A 17,734-nucleotide genomic window follows, 5' to 3' on the forward strand; every position below is an offset into this window, starting at 1 on the left:
TAGAAACAAGATTGGGATTTCATTTATTATGTCACTATAACTGTAACTGTAATCTGTACGTTCAGTATAGTATGTCAAATATACAAAATAATGACAATTTATCTCCCAACTAAATGGAACATCACGATATATAATACCTCGAATACGATCTACTAATGTCACCTTCTTCTCAATAATAAGGTCTTCGAGGATTGTTCTAAAAATAAAAGGAAGAAAAATAAACATTTGATTAGTGGTTAAGTATATGAAACATAACTTTGGTATTGCGAAATTTTTTAGATGTTTGACAAAATTACCAAAGGATTAGGCCTAAATCTGTAGGCAAGCATCATTCTCTTTCTGTAGGCATCGAATTCATCGTCGTCCCTGGATACACCATCCGGTCTTTCGGAACCTAAACCAGCACTGTCGAATCTATTGGTTGCTCTATAGAAAAATGAGAAATGTCGGTACAACATCGAAGATATTGGTATTAATAAATGAAGTAGGAAATGGTCACAGATAGATCAAATAAAATGCTAAGGAAATTCAATAATACGGTAAACTTCTATCATAAAAATAATTCACATGTATTATATGTTTATATGTGAAATTAACGCGAATATAATAAGTACAATCAGTCAGGAACTACTTACTTATTAATAGGTTCGATGCGACCATTGCCTTCGCTACCTAATCCTTGTCCTTCGCTCCAACCAAGTTTTTGTAGCATGTGAAATCCTAAAGAATTGCAAACTTCGTTAATTTGGTTGTCAAACATAACTTACTGACAAAAAGATACATATATATTTTAATATATGTAAATACATGGACGCGCAAAGAAAGGCAGGCTGCGTACCGATGTTATCTTCTTTCAGTTTGTACTCCTTGTAATCGCTAAGGTCAGGTTCCTTCCCTTGATTAACTGCGTTATATTGTTCCATAAATTTTTTAAGTTCATCCGGTGGCAAGATATCACCAATATGATGCTTTCCTTCTGCTTGGGACGTCAATTCTTCATCCCACATTTGAGTAGCCTCCATTTCGGCAGATTTGAGTTTGTGTTCCCAAGTACCACCTTCCGTCTCTTCGTCACTGTCGTATTCGTATTTGTGCTTACCCTGTGCTTCTAAACGTCTTACTTCTTCTCTTTTTCTTAATAAGTTTTGGTAGAGAAGATTTATCTGAATGAAGGTTAGAATAAACGGTGAGTGAGTTGGCAGAAATTACACATAGTTGAATTAACAAAGTACTAAGCTCGATCTTAATCTTAAATCTTAAATGAACGCTTGAAATAAAACAATTTTAAAATAAACAATCTTGTCACCTTGTAATGATCTTCGGCTTTTTTCCTTTGCTCATCAGTGAGATCTAACGTCCCCAAAGTTTGTCGTGCATATTGTATCAAGGCTGGATCGTTCCTTGATATTTTAGTTAACATAGGGTTCTTTGTTTCCGTACGTTGCACTTTTGGTGATGGAATTATAACAGCCGGTTGTCCAATTTGTCCAGGAATCGCGATACCTGGCTGTGAAAAGCCACTACTACTTTGCTGTTTATTATGGCTGGTTAACGTGTTCATTTCTGCTACAGGCACCTTATTATCTGGATCACCCCATCGGCTACGTCTTTTTCGTTTACGTTCTTCCTTGTTGTCTTCCTTTGACCGATCTGTAGAATTGTTATCGCTCTCTCTCTCGTTTCTTTTCTGCTTAATGTACAAATAATCAATCAATAATTAATCAATAATGGTAGATGATGACACGATGCAAAAATAAATATACATTATATATACCTTGTGGTGAAACATGCTTGTTAGAGGTAGGACCTTGATCGCTATCGTCATTATCGCTGAGAGCTTCTTCCGGACAATAGAGTTCCGCGCCGGTGTTTTTATTTTCCTTAACGGATTTTTCGGTGCGAAATTTTGCCAATCCCCTGTACTGCATATAGGCTGCACTTTGCTTTTGGTGCAGAAACCTTGATTAAAACAAAACTTAAAACTTCTGACGAGTAACATAGTCTCCTAAATTAAATTCCTTTAGATTAAAAGAGACACAATAAAGAGGAAAAAAAATAAAAGAAAAAAAAAGAATAAGAAGAAAGAATAGAAGATAACAGGTGTTTTATAAGAAAACAGCTCGTATATTCGTATGTTCGTCCAATATGTCACGCCTTTGATTCGTCAATTACATTGAAGAATTTAGGTATTGTCTTTGTTTTATAAAAGAAATATTTTATAAACTAATTAGGGGAACATACTCTAACGTATGTTGTTTTACAGAGGATAAAATAGTAATTATAAATAATTGTAAATAAGAAATGAAGATAGACAATCACGTTTTGGACGCACGATATATGTATGATTAGAAAACTTATTGGTCAAATTTTAATTACAATTTCACGTATCGTTATTATCAAATATTATCGGTAAGATTTCGCTATTTGATTAAAAAGGAAGTAGAGAACGGAGAAGTGATACAGACAAAGCAAGCATTGTAATACATTACACCTAGATGCTGTATCTAGTGCTTGAAATAGAGCAATGTTGTACAAAAAAGACGAACGAACGATACGTAAGGTGAAATAAAGAAAATGTGATATGTGCAAACGCTACACGTATAAAGACACTATAGATGGGGGACCAGAGAGGACAGTAGTTACCATAATTTAGGATCTTGAGCATTCTTCTCTCGTGCTTCTTATTCGATTTCATCCCCACAGTCAATGACGATGCGTGCCAGCTGCTCAGCCTCTAGGGGACACACTTAGAAGCCTTTGTCAGACATGCGTAACAACGCTAAAAGCTCTGGATTTTGTTTTTGTTTCTGTAGTGTAGAACACGTATTCGTCTACACGAATGATCAGCACGAATTTGCTTTTTGCAAGTTTCGTATTCGCCCACGCGTCTTGTATTCGGCGTATCGCGCGCGCGCATACGCATACGCACGCACACTTACATATTCTGGACTGCGCGAACAAGTAATCCATTTTACAAGAAATAACTTGTTCTTCGTAAATATAAACATGCGGCGATACGCCGAAACGAAGAAATAAATGAAAATAATCGACATATCGTACCTAGCTGTTCAGAGGCTTGTAGATCAGTCAATGGCCTCACTGGTGGTGGCACTTGTACATTAGGTGGTCCCATAGGTACCTGAGCGACTTGATTAGGAAGAGGGTAACTGGTCGACATTAAAGAAAGCGGCGGTCTGGCGTTTGGAATTAAGGAAGGGGGTGGTACATTCGGAGGTGGAATATTAAAATTGGGCGCTGGAATTGAATTCATATTCGAGGCAACATTGTGAACTGGTGGTGGAGCGGACATCACCACAGATGGTATTACATTTGGCTGTGGGACGTTTGGGACATTTGGCACGTTTGATGCATTCGGTACACTGACCACGATTGTCTGCGTAGCCGGAATCGATATTACGCTTGGTGGCATTTGTGTCATTCTCGATAATATATTAGGAGGAGGAATGTTTGGAGGTGGTAAGTTTATAGGTTGTAATGGTGTAGGAGGTGGTACACCGCATTGCTGTCCGGTTGAAGCTAAGTGTCGTCGCGAACTCGATTCTGATGACACCAATAATGTGGACGATAACGAAGATAATGACAAAGAAGTTGACAACAACAATAACGGCGATGGCGACAGCGACGACGACGACGACGGCGGCGGCAACAATGACGGCGACGACGACGACGACGGAGTCTAAACAATATATATATATATATATATATATATATATATATATATATATATATATATATATATATATATATATATATATAGATATATGTCGGGGTGAGATTGGAATTTTGGGCGCGTGACAATTCTTCACGTGAGTTATCCATTGTTTAACACAACTAAGATTATATTTTCACGTATACACAAGTCTATTACAAAGATTAACAAATAATAAGTCTAGAGAATAATAAACTTAACAAATAATGAAGTTAGCGAAAAATATATTGAACGAATAATAAATTAAGCAAATAATAAAGTTAGTGGATAATAAGTTGAACGGTTAGTAAGTCTAACGGATAATAAAGCTAATGAATAATACGTTTAACGGATAGTAAGTTCAATGAATAATATGGTTTACAAACAATAAGTTAATAATCGTTATAAACAATAATTTGAGTTCAAACGAATCCACGATCAACGGGATGACTCCTTACTAAGCGTAGACTGATCTTAAGCACAGAAACACGACGTGTCACTCTCCAAAGCAGTCACAAGACGAATGCCAGCCTCGTCGAGATTTTTCTCGCTGTACAATTGCATTTGTTTTTCTATACCCGTTTGGAAGCATCGAGAAGGTTCCAAACGCCGTTGTTAGGCAGACTCGTTGGAAGCATCGAGAAAATTCCAAACGCCGTTGTTAGGCAGTTTCTGCCTGAGTACATCCCGTGACCGTGACTACGTTCGGCGACCAATTGTCGCCTCGAACCCAATCTTGATATCACAAATCTCGAACAATTACAGGTATGATAAAATCCAGGCTAGACTACTAGAAGATGTTCCCAAAATTTCCAAGGAACGGCTTCGGCTTTCCTTTCATCTCCGACATGTATATATATATATATATATATATATATATATATATATATATATGTCGGGTGCACATTGGAATTAGGATTGGGGCGTGAAACGAATCGTCGTTTGGTTTACGCATTGTCGATAAGCAATAGAGAAGACATTGACTAGTGCAGATACGATTATTATGGAACTGGACAAGCAACCGTGGCAATTAGACACTCGAGAAACTAATGATAATGATCCTAGGTTCAATAACGAATCCGCGGTCGACGGGGTGATGGATGAACGTGCCCACAAAATCTAAGTCGGACTCTTTGTTAAAACGGTGAATACCCACCGAGCGTACAGACGCTAAGTGAGTCGCTAATACGATCTCGCGAGAGAATGACTTTTCGTCGCGACGATGCTGCAGAGGAAAACTATGATGGGGTGTGTCTAAGGACACGAGATCATCGGATTCGTCGAGGATAGTCCTCGTTCAGAAAGTAAGGGAAATTAACGTTGCTGCTAATTGGTCAATCTCCATATCGGTGGTTAGAAAAGATGCCAGCCGCCCTCGAAGGAAAGTTGCTAGTGGGAGACGCCGTTCGTTGAAAGAAATAGATCTCCCCTATCTTCTCGTAGTTGGGACAAAGACTGTTTATCTGTTTGAAGGACTTTAGGTAACTAGATCTTAGTGTTTATAACGGCCCTCGGGCTAGCTGATCACGTACTGTGGAGACACATCGACATCTGGCAATCATCTTACTCGAAGAATAGGGACTGCGTGTGGCCACGGGACAGAGACCGTTGGAATGTTTACTGTCGCGTGTCGCCAGAGATATTTCTTTTAAGGAGAGCTATAGAATTACTTCATACCTCTGTTAGGCAAAGCGTTCATCCCGTGACCGCGACTACGTTCGGCGACTGCCTATCGCCTCGAGCCCAAGCTCATTATCACAAATCTTGAACAAATACAATCGGATCGAAAGACGACAATTGTTTAATTACGCCTATGATAGAATCTAGATTACGGTGTTAAGGGATTTTCCCGGGGTTCCAAAGGGAGGACTCCGATGTCCTTTCATCTCCGACATATATATATATATATATATATATATATATATATATATATATATATCGGAGATGAAAGGAAAGCCGAAGCCGTTCCTTGGAAATTTTGGGAACATCTTTAGTAGTCTAGCCTGGACTTTATCATAGCTGTAATTGTTCGAGATTTGTGATATCAAGATTGGGTTCGAGGCGACAATTGGTCGCCGAACGTAGTCACGGTCACGGGATGTACTCAGGCAGAAACTGCCTAACAACGGCGTTTGGAATTTTCTCGATGCTTCCAACGAGTCTGCCTAACAACGGCGTTTGGAACTTTCTCGATGCTTCCAACGAGTCTGCCTAACAACGCCGTTTGGAACCTTCTCGATGCTTCCAAACGGGTATAGAAAAACAAATGCAATTGTACAGCGAGAAAAATCTCGACGAGGCTGGCATTCGTCTTGTGACTGCTTTGGAGAGTGACACGTCGTGTTTCTGTGCTTGGGATCGGTCTGCGCTTGGTGAGGAGTCGTCCCGTTGATCGTGGATTCGTTTGAACTCAGAATTATTGTTTATAACGATTATTGACTTATTGTTTGTGAATCATATTATTCATTGAACTTGCTATCCGTTAAACGTATTATTCATTAGCTTTATTATTTGTTAGACTTACTGACCATTCAACTTATTATCCACTAACTTTTTTATTTGTTTAACTTATTGTTCGTTAGATTTATTTTCCACTAACTTTGTTATTTGTTAAGCTTATTATTCGCTGGACTTGTTATTTGTTGATCTTTGTAGTAGACTTGTGTATACGTGAAAGTATAGTCTCGGTTGTGTTGAACAATGGATGGCTCACGTGGGGAGTTGTCGCGCGCCCAAGATTCCAATCTCTCCCCGACATCAGAAGTGGGATCAGAACCACTTAAAGTGATACAAGAACAGATGGCATTTATGCGCGAGTTAATTCAGACGCTAGCGCAAAAACGGAGGGAGCTTGAGCCGAATGTTAAACCCGGAAAATGTTCATTACCACGCTTTAACCCCGAAGTCGCAGGCGCCGATCCCGCCGCAACTTCCAAGGTGGTTTGCTTCAAGTGTCGTGCGTAGGGCCATATCGCACCTGATTGTCCGCTACTGCAGAAGAGAAAACCCGGCCCCAAGAACAAACGTCGAGTTGACTCCTGCGTGGTGGAGTCTCCAGCTGGTAGTTTAAGTCATCTGGGTGCGTCGTTCCCATTTTGTTTCGATTCCGGAGCCGAATGCTCATTAATTAAAGAATCTATATCTTCGAAATTTTCTGGCAAACGAACGACTGATGTAGTAGTAATGCGAGGTATAGGAAATACTTGTGTTAACAGTACATTTCAGATCTTGTCCACTGTATGTATTAACGGTTTTACACTGGAGATAACTTTTCATGTCCTTGCTGATAGTTACTTAAAATATGGTATCATGATTGGTCGTGAAATTTTGAGCCAAGGTTTTGACGTGAATATTACACGAAATAGCGTCGATATTTGCAAGACAAAAATGGTTAACGCCTGTAGCAAAGTCGTGGAAGATGCGGTCAACATTAACGAGATCAACACTGATGTAGTTGGTAACGACAAAGATCGATTGATCTCTGTTCTCGAAAAATTCAAAGAGTCATTTATTACGGTTTTCCCGCGGACGCGTGTGAGTACGGGCCAGTTAGAAATTCGGTTGATTGACCCTAATGTCACCGTACAGAGAAGTCCTTACAGACTTAGCGGGGAAGAGCGGAGAATAGTGCGCGAGCGGATAAGTGAACTGATTAGGGCAAAAATTGTAAAACCTAGTAATTCGCCGTTCGCGAGCCCCATGTTACTCGTGAAGAAGAAGGACGGATCGGACAGATTGTGTGTAGATTTCCGGGCGCTAAATGAAAACACGGTCGCGGATCGGTATCCCTTACCCCTTATTGCTGATCAAATCGTGAGATTGCAGAGTGCGAGATACTTCATTAGCTTGGACATGGCCAGTGGATTTCATCAGATCCCTATTCACCCTAACTCCACTGAATATACAGCGTTCGTCACCCCCGACGGTCAGTACGAATATGTAACGATGCCGTTTGGGTTGAAAAATGCACCAGCCGTTTTCCAAAGAGCCATTTTCAAAGCCTTAGGCGACCTTGCTTATTCATACGTCGTAGTTTACCTGGATGACGTCTTAATTATCGCTGACTCGGTAGATCAAGCCCTAGAACGATTGAACATCGTATTAGATACCCTTGTAAAAGCCGGATTCTCTTTTAACTTTTCAAAATGTTCTTTTCTAACGACCTCGGTACTCTATTTGGGTTATGTAATTTGTAACGGAGAAGTTCGCCCCAACCCGGGAAAAATACACGCCTTAAGCTCTTTACCCGCACCGACGACCGTTACACAGCTTCGGCAGTTCATCGGTCTAGCTTCTTATTTTCGAAAATTCGTTCCAAAATTCTCACAAGTAATGAAACCTTTGTGTGCACTCACTTCCGGTAACAAGAACATAAATTGGACGGATAAACATGAAAAGATAAGGCAAAGAATAATTTCTATTCTGACCGATGAACCGGTGCTAATGATATTTGATCCCAATTACCAAATAGAGCTACACACCGACGCTAGTTCAGAAGGCTACGGGGCTATCCTAATGCAAAAGGTCGAAGGTAAAAATAGAGTAGTAGAGTATTACAGCAAAAAGACTAACCCAACGGAATCTAGATATCATTCCTACGAATTAGAAACGTTAGCAGTCGTAAACGCCGTCAAGCATTTTCGCCACTATCTACACGGGCGAGAATTCCTTGTCGTTACTGATTGCAATTCCTTGAAGGCATCCAGCAATAAGGTGCATTTAAATGACAGGGTTTACAGGTGGTGGGCTTACCTACAAACTTTTACCTTTGACATTATGTATCGGGAAGGCAGACGAATAGCTCACGTCGATTTTTTTTCGCGGAACCCCGTAGACTCGGATCACCGTACGATCGTCAAAATTGCCGAAAAAGAAATCAATCTGGCCGAAATTTCCGAAGATTGGCTCTTGGCGGAGCAACGTCGCGATCCTCAAATTATGGAAATCGTCGATAAGTTGCGGAACGACGAGCTTGCGGACGACGTCGCGAACACGTACGAATTACGATCCGGCACCCTGTATCGTAAGATACAAAGGAGAGGCAGAACTCTCTGCTTGCCCATTGTCCCAAGAGGCTTTAGGTGGTCCGTGATCAACCATGTGCACCAGTCAATTATGCACTTAGGATGGGATAAAACGCTAGAGAAACTGTACGAGTATTATTGGTTCGAGGGAATGGCGAAATACGTTCGCAAATTCGTCGAGAACTGTCATGCTTGTCGAGTTTCAAAGGCTAGTTCAGGCAAAACGCAAGCCGAACTACATCCCATACCTAAGACCAGCATACCTTGGCACACGGTTCACATGGATATCACGGGAAAACTAAGTGGTAAAAGCGACTCGAAGGAATATGTCGTTGTGCTGGTCGACGCCTTCACCAAGTTCGTATATTTGCACCATACCCGTAAGATAGACTCCCTAAATACCATTAAAGCGCTTAAGTCCGCTATATTTTTATTCGGTAACCCCTGCCGGGTAATAGCGGACCAGGGGAGATGCTTTACGGGTAAAGATTTCCAAAGTTTCTGTCAAGATAGGCACATTAAACTCCACTTAATAGCAACCGGTGCTAGTAGGGCCAATGGACAAGTAGAGCGTACTATGAGCACCTTAAAAAATATGTTTTCGACGGTAGAAACGACCGGGCGAACGTGGCAAGAAGCGATTGGCGAGATACAGTTAGCCTTGAATTGCACCACCAATCGTGTAACTAAGTCAAGTCCTCTGGAGTTATTAATTGGCAAGGCAGCAAGGCCCTACGGTTTAACGTTGTCTGATAGTGTCGAGGAAAAGGAAGTAGACATCTCCAGTGTAAGACAACAGGCGATACAGAACATGGAGACTTGCGCTAGCTATGATAAAGAGAGGTTCGACAAAACGAAAGCCAAGATAGTTAGGTTTAACCTTGGTGACTTTGTGTTACGAAAAAATGAGGAAAGGAACCAAACGAAGTTGGACCCGAAATTCAGGGGTCCATTCGTGATAGCAGAGATTTTGGAAGGGGACCGATATACATTAAAGACCTTAGACGGTAAACGGACATACAAGGACAGACATGACAAACTAAGAAAAATGCCAAATAGTTGCGTTCCTGATGAGTTGGACGTCTGCGACGATGACAGCGACGGTGATAATAACGATGCGAGTACACGGACCTCAGAGGATCATTAATACCACGTTGTGGTCGTACACCCAGTGTGGTGCTCTGCGCGTTCGTAATACGTCCACTGTGACTCTCTGCGCGTTCGTAATACGTCCACTGTGACCCTCTGCGCTTTAGTAATACACCCAGTGTGGTGCTCTGCGCGTTCGTAATACGTCCAGTGAGATGCTCTGCGCGTTCGTAATACGTCCAGTGAGATGCTCTGCGCCTTCGTAATATGTCCAGTGAGATGTTCTGCGCTTTCGTAATACGCCCAATGTGGTAACACGATCCAACAATCTGAGATTCACCCGTGTGCGGAATCGAAAATGATCTGTCGTGTCGTTGCGGTCTGACTGGTGACTCACAGAATGCAACTAGCACTTCGAAATACAAACTATGACACTACCAATTTGAGTTCTCTTTCATTTCTTTGTTTGTTAAACCTTCGAACGGAATCTTGCTGTCAAACTGGACCCTTGACTTATTTGGAACATTTAACTGAATGGTAGATAATATTAGTTACAACGAGTCTAATGTAAAAAAAAAAAAAACTCTGTATTTTAGCTACACACGAGGACGTGTGACAGTCAGAATGGCCGTGTCGGAGATGAAAGGAAAGCCGAAGCCGTTCCTTGGAAATTTTGGGAACATCTTCTAGTAGTCTAGCCTGGATTTTATCATAGCTGTAATTGTTCGAGATTTGTGATATCAAGATTGGGTTCGAGGCGACAATTGGTCGCCGAACGTAGCCACGGTCACGGGATGGATGTTTTATCTAACGGAGGTCTGGAGTGGTTGTATGTGTTTTCCGAGAAATGTGGTTGTGGCGGCATGCGACCTCGAGAGCGGGCCTAGCCACGTGTGATGTTGCCTCGGAGGTGCCGATGCAATGGGACATACATTGTATTAGTAATCAAAACTCCAGGCAGAAACTGCCTAGCAACGGCGTTTGGAACTTTCTCGATGCTTCCAACGAGTGTGCCTAGCAACGGCGTTTGGAACCTTCTCGATGCTTCCAAACGGGTATAGAAAACAAAATGCAATCGTACAGGGAGAAAAATCTCCACGAGACTGGCATTCGTCTTGTGGCTGCTTTGGAGAGTGACACGTCGTGTTTCTGTGCTTAAGATCAGTCTACGCTTAGTAAGGAGTCATCCCGTTGATCGTGGATTCGTTTGAACTCAAAATTATTGTTTATAACGATTATTAACTTATTGTTTGTAAACCATATTATTCATTGAACTTACTATCCGTTAAACGTATTATTCATTAGCTTTATTATTTGTTAGACTTATTAATCGTTCAACTTATTATCCACTAACTTTATTATTTGTTAAACTTATTATTCGTTCGATTTATTTTCCACTAACTTTATTATTTGTTAAGCTTATTATTCACTAGACTTATTATTTGTTAATCTTTGTAGTAGACTTGTTTTCCCGTGATATCCATGTGAACCGTGTGCCAAGGTATGCTGGTCTTAGGTATAGGATGTAGTTCGGCTTGTGTTTTGCCTGAACTAGCCTTTGAAACTCGACAAGCATGACAGTTCTCAACGAATTTGCGAACGTATTTCGCCATTCCCTCGAACCAATAATACTCGTACAGTTTCTCGAGCGTTTTATCCCATCCTAAGTGCATAATTGACTGGTGCACATGGTTGATCACGGACCGCCTAAAGCCTCTTGGGACAATGGGCAAGCAGAGAGTTCTGCCTCTCCTTTGTATCTTACGGTACAGGGTGCCGGATCGTAATTCGTACGTATTCGCGACGTCGTCCGCAAGCTCGTCGTTCCGCAACTTATCAACGATTTCGGTGATTTGGGGGTCGCGACGTTGCTCCGCCAAGAGCCAATCTTCGGAGATTTTGGCCAGATTTTGAACGGGAGATAGTTACGTTGCTATAGTTTAAGAATGGGTCTACAACGCGTAGACTATTTTCATTTTCTTCCCCTACGAGATCTGACGAGATAAAGAGATGAACAAGAAATTGCATATTATATTATTATTAACAGATGTAATACAATCATAGACAGAGAGAATGATTATGCACGCTTGCTCCCAGGTTATAATCGAATTTTCGCAGTATTGTTAGTTCGATGTCACCGTCCTAGAATTCTAATACATAATATTGGAATTCCAATATCGCACCGCATCAGGTTTGCCGCTTTATTCAGCTTTTATTCGTCACAATCCTTCGATTAACCTTTCTTTACTCCACTCAGCTCCAAGATAAGTGTTACTCTTTCTTTTATACTGATTCTATATCTTGAGGTTAACACGAACATGAAATAAGAGAAGGCGAGTAAATGGTATATACAAATGTGCTTGAATTACGAAGCTTTTCATTAACAATTAAAAATTTTGCCTTGAGATGTTTCAGCCACGTTATCCATATTAACAAATCCTTCCTGTATTTTGAACGTTAAGAGCGGCAATTTAATCGATTTAGCTTCCACTGACACAGCGTGGAATCACTTTCGACTAAAAGTACGACATCTGTCCTAAACACGCGAAAACCTATCTTGACGGGTGTGTCGCAGAAATTGTTCAGCAACGAAAAAAGATCAACCGCATTCCTCCAAATGGAACAACACCTTTCTGAATACAATAATTGATCTGTCTTGTAGACACTTATAAGAAATTATTAACGTATCTATGGGCTATATAGAAAGTACAAATAGCTGACAGACGAAATACCTGAAGGCGTTCAAGAGCATGAAGAGTATAATGCGCTTCGAATTGCCGACATACCTCTAATTGCGGTGAATTGAATATTTCAGCCAAAATATGAACAACTGCATATACATTGGATTTGGACGGGACCGGAGTTGATATAGCGTAAACCGGCCGATGTACGCAGTATTTGGCAGCAAATATGCAGCATAACACACATCGAATTGTCGACATATCTGAAATAGAAGCGGAGATATGTTGATTTGAATATTTAAGACAGAATCTGTAAAGCAGTAACTACGCTAAATTTGACAGGGAATAGAGTCGATATAGCGTAAACCAGATGATGTGTGCTGTATTTAGTAGAAATTGTGGATTATAACGTGCATCGAATTATAGACATATCAGTAATAGTATCGGAAATACGTCCAAATGGATTTTGAAGCCTGCATATGCAGTACTGCAATAACATTGGATTTGACCTCGACCCGAGTTGACATAATGTAAACAGGAGCAGGACCGCTGTATTTGGCAGCAAATGAGGAGTATAACGCGCATTGGTTCGTCGACATACCACCAAGAACAGCGGAGATACGTTTAGTTGGAATACTTAAGCCTAAATATGCAAAACTGCAATTGCAAACGATTTCGCAGGAACCTGGGTTGACATAGTAAAAACCGTGTGATACGAGCTGTATTTAGCAGCAAATATGGAGTAGAACGCGCATAGAATTGTCGACATATCTCCAATATAAACGGAGATACGTTCAAATGAATGCTTACTGCTAAATATGCTACACTGTAATCACTATGGATTTCAGAGCACACAGAGTTGACATTGCACAAACCGGTTGATGTGCGCTGTATTTGGCAGCAAATTTGGAGTAGACCGCTCACCGAATTGTCCACATATCTCCTATGGAAACGGGGAAGCGTTCAATTCAATATTTAAGGCAGAATCAGCAAAATTGCAATTGCGCTGGATTTGACAGAGCACAGATTTGACATAGCGCAAACTAGCTCAAGGGCGCTGTATTTGGCACCAAATGTGGAGTATAACGCGCATCAAATTGTCGACATATCACCAATAGCAGCTGAGAGGCGTTCAATTGGATACTTAAGCCAAAATATGCCAAACTGCAAATACAATGGTTTTTTACAGGACACAGAGCTGACATTGCGCAAACCGGTTGGTGTGCGCTGTATTTGGCAGCGAGTTAGGAGTATATCGCGCATCCAATTTTTGACATACCACAAATGGCCGCGGAGGTACGTTTAATTGAATATTGAAACCTGGATATGCAGTACTGCATTAACATTGGATTTGACCTCGACCCGAGTTGACAAAATGTATACAGGTGCAAGTGCGCTGTATTTCGCCGCAAATGTGGATTATAACGCGCATCGAATTGTGGACATATCTCCAATGGAAACGGACATACGTTTAACTGAACACTAAATACAGAATATGCTAATCAGCAATTACGCTTGATTTGACAGAGAACAGAGTTGACACAGCGCAAACCGGTTGAAAGGCGTGGTATTTTGCAGCGAATGAGGAGTATATCGCGCATGAAATTGTCGACATACCACCAATAGCAGCGGAGATGCGTTTAATTGAATATTGAATGCTGAATATGCATACTGCAATAACATTGAATTTAACCTCGACTCGAGTTGATATAATGTAAACAGCACATAATGCATATAATGTAAAACGCGCATCGAATTGCCGACATATCTCCAATGAAACGTTCAATTGAGTATTTAAGACAGAATCTGCAAAATTGCAATTACAATGAATATGGGAGGGACGTAAGTTGAAATAGCGCTAACTGGCTGATGCGCGCTGTATTTGGCAGCGAATGCGGAGTATTCAGGCCATTCACCGCGGGCAGACGGACACCAGATATCCGCTCATCCTTACTGCGTACCCTCAATAGTCTTAAGGACCCGTCATAAATCCGAGTAATTTGCTAGCTAAGGTCCTTCAGACCGAACAAATATCTTTTTTCTATTACTTTTTAACGACTATTGTCTACTACGGCTTGACAAGGGAAAGCTAGTTTTTCTCACGTACGGTGCTTCCTACTAGCAACTTTCTATCGAGGGCGGCTAAGATCTTCCTAATCCACCAACCTTCGTTTGGCCAATCAGAAGCAATGTATACTGCCCTCACTTTCCTGTCCAAAATGTCATGATCAAATCCGATGGTCTCGCGCCCTAGACACACCCATCGCTAGCTTTCCTCCTACACAGCATCGTCACCCAACTTTACTTGTCCTACACCGCAGGGAAAGTCAACGACTTGTCCTACACCGCAGGGAAAGTCAACCACTTGTCCTACACCGCTGGGAAAATCAACTACTTCTTCTACACCGTTAGAAAAGTCAACTACTACTTCTACACCGTTAGAAGGGTCAACTTTCAACGTCGAAGTCTAACATCTAAATCTAACGCTATGTAAATTAACATACTAAATTCAACTATAACAGCCTTGTTCTATTGTACATCTATATTATCTTCGTGCGCCAATGTGTCATCTCGGAATTGTATCTACTCAACAGTGTAACTTAAGTGTTGGAAATAAAACCCCTATTCTCACCCCTATTATCTTAACGGAAATCAGGGGACCGATCTACTCGTGCTGTCGATTATTATAATCGTAACGGGAATTTACGACTCCCGTTGACGCCTCTCCTCACGATTGCGTCTCTTCGCGATTGGTCGAAATTACAATATGTATATAACATTCAATAAGCCTACCAATAACCGACTCGCGATTTGAACAAACTAATTAATAAATTACTACACAACCTAACAATTAAGCAAGAATAACCTATGATTCGACAACTCGGCGAAGAATAAACCTTGATTCGAAAACTTAACCAATAACACTTAAGATAAAATAAAATAAATAAAATCGATTAGTAAACTGATGGAAATGTCACAGTACGATTCGAAAACCTAACCAATAACAATTAGTATAAAATAAAATAAATAATATCGATTAATAAACTACACTAGACGTGAGCCGATCAAATAAATCAAGAATAAGAAGGATTATATACGACAAATTAGCAAAATAAAGGAAAAGCAACAAGAGGAAGATATACGGCAATCAACTAACGAAGATGGAATATGTAAAATACAAAATAAGAAAATAAAAAAAAGGAAGAATTAAAAATCATTGAATAAAACTAACTACTGAATTGAACGAGTCGCGAACCGAACAAATAAATCAAGAAATAAGAACAATCACATACTACGTAATAGTAAGGGAGAATAAACGGAACAATAGGAGGACACATTTTGATTAATCTACAAGTATAAAATATGTAAAATGATTGAAGAAACTAATTAATAAACAGTACAAGCCGTAAACTGCCCCGATGATTCAAAAATAAGAATGACTACAGAAAGGAAATAATTGATACAACAGGAATACATATTTTTAATTAACAAATACAAGGAATAAAATAGATAAAATATTAACGACTAAGCAAACCTGTTAACAAATCAAGCGATTAAGAACAATTAACACCATAACAAACTTGAAGATTTACATACAGAAATTCTAACGCGCTCAATACGTCCCCTAATGGAGTGATGTGCGGCCACGTCACACCGCGCCCCGTCGCCGGAGCCGCCGTGCCAGGCAGTCCGGTTCCCCTACCGGGCTTCTTTGCGGCCCCAGGGCGCTGAGCTGCCAGCGCCTAAGCTTGCACCCCACCGAGGGACGCGGCGGACCTAATGCGTCTCACCGAATCGTGTTCATGGCCTATGCCGCGCCCTCGCCGTTCAATCCTCTCAGGGTGAGAGTACCGCACCCTCACCCTCCCCGCTGCCTCTTTTCGAAGCATGACTTGCTCAAAGAAGGAGGTCACGGCCCTCCTCCTTCTCTGGCTTACGGACAATGCCTCGAGGATCGTCGGCGGCGATAGATCACAACCGATTTCCACGATGAGGTCGTGGCGCGGCCGCACCCACGCCGGGCAGTATTCTAGCGTGTGCTGCACCGAATCCACGCTCGCATCGCAATGTTGGCAGCGCGCGGTCGCTATCTCCCCTACTTGGTGCAGATAGTCACCGCAGTAGCCGTGTCCGGTGAGCACCTGCGACACTCTGTAGGTCAGGGGAGGCCCGCCGCCGTCCAACCAAACGTCCCAGTTTGGAAAGACGGCCCCGAGGACGCTTAACACCCTGCGCACCCACTCTCGTGACGATGCTGGCGCGCCATCTGTCTTGCCATCTGTCGCCTAATCCTGACGTCGGCGCCCACCGAGCCCGCCCCACCTGACAGACCCCGAGTTGGGAGATAAATCTCACGACACCTCAGGGCCTGCAGTTCGAACGGGGGAAATCCGGCGGGCACCGCCGCTGCCGCCGCCGAAATGGTGCGGAAGCCTGTTACTAACCTGATGGCCGCCGTCCTGTGCAGCCTCCTGACCACTAGGAGGCTGCGACGGTTGGTCATCAGGTCCTCCGCCCAGATCGGAGCTTCGTAGAGGAGCCTCGATCGCACCTTGCCGGCGTACAGCCGGCGCACTCCGACGTTGGGTCCGCCCAGCCGAGGCAGCAGACGTCCTGAGGCGTTCGCCGTCGCCTCAACAGACGGCGTCAGGCGCTCGAGTTAGCGCCGACGGTCCAGTGGCTGTCTAGGGTCAGGCCCTGATACTTCATGCTGGTTCCGACCCTGATCTCAGCCCGCTCCAACCTCAGGAGATAACCCGCTGGAGGCGTCCCGTGATCGGCCTTGCGACAAAACCACATTGCCCCGGACTTCTCAGGGGACACCCTCAGTCCCAATCCCTTGATTTCGGCGACCACGCAGGCCACCGAAAGCTCCGCCAGGCGGACGGCTCTACCCCATGCTGTGCCCCAGACCAGCATCAACGTGTTGTCGGCATAGCACGCCAGTGCCGAGTTCGGAGGCATCGGCGTCCGAAGCACCGCGTCGTACGCGATGTTCCACAGCAACGGGCCCAACACCGAACCTTGCGGGACCCCGCGGTGTACAGCCCTCCCGGTCAACCCTCCGCCCGGGACGCTGCAGACAATACTCCGGACCCGGACCCGGACCACATGACGCAGGTACGCGGGTATCCGATGAAATTCGAGAGCCCGGCATATCCTGTCCCAGAGGATGCTGTTGAAGGCGTTGACCAGGTCCAGCGACACTGCCAACGCCACGTAACCACGCT

The 17,734-nt window shown here is 42.6% G+C and overlaps 1 pseudogene; it reads right to left on the reverse strand.

Moving 5' to 3' along the window:
• On the reverse strand, positions 1-17,007 carry LOC138189497 (SURP and G-patch domain-containing protein 1-like; annotated as a pseudogene).
• Positions 17,008-17,734: the final 727 nt, after the last annotated feature.

This window comes from Bombus flavifrons, unplaced genomic scaffold (genome assembly GCF_040668555.2).
Source record: "Bombus flavifrons isolate JBK064 unplaced genomic scaffold, iyBomFlav1_principal scaffold0091, whole genome shotgun sequence".
In the NCBI taxonomy this organism is placed as follows: domain Eukaryota; kingdom Metazoa; phylum Arthropoda; class Insecta; order Hymenoptera; family Apidae; genus Bombus; species Bombus flavifrons.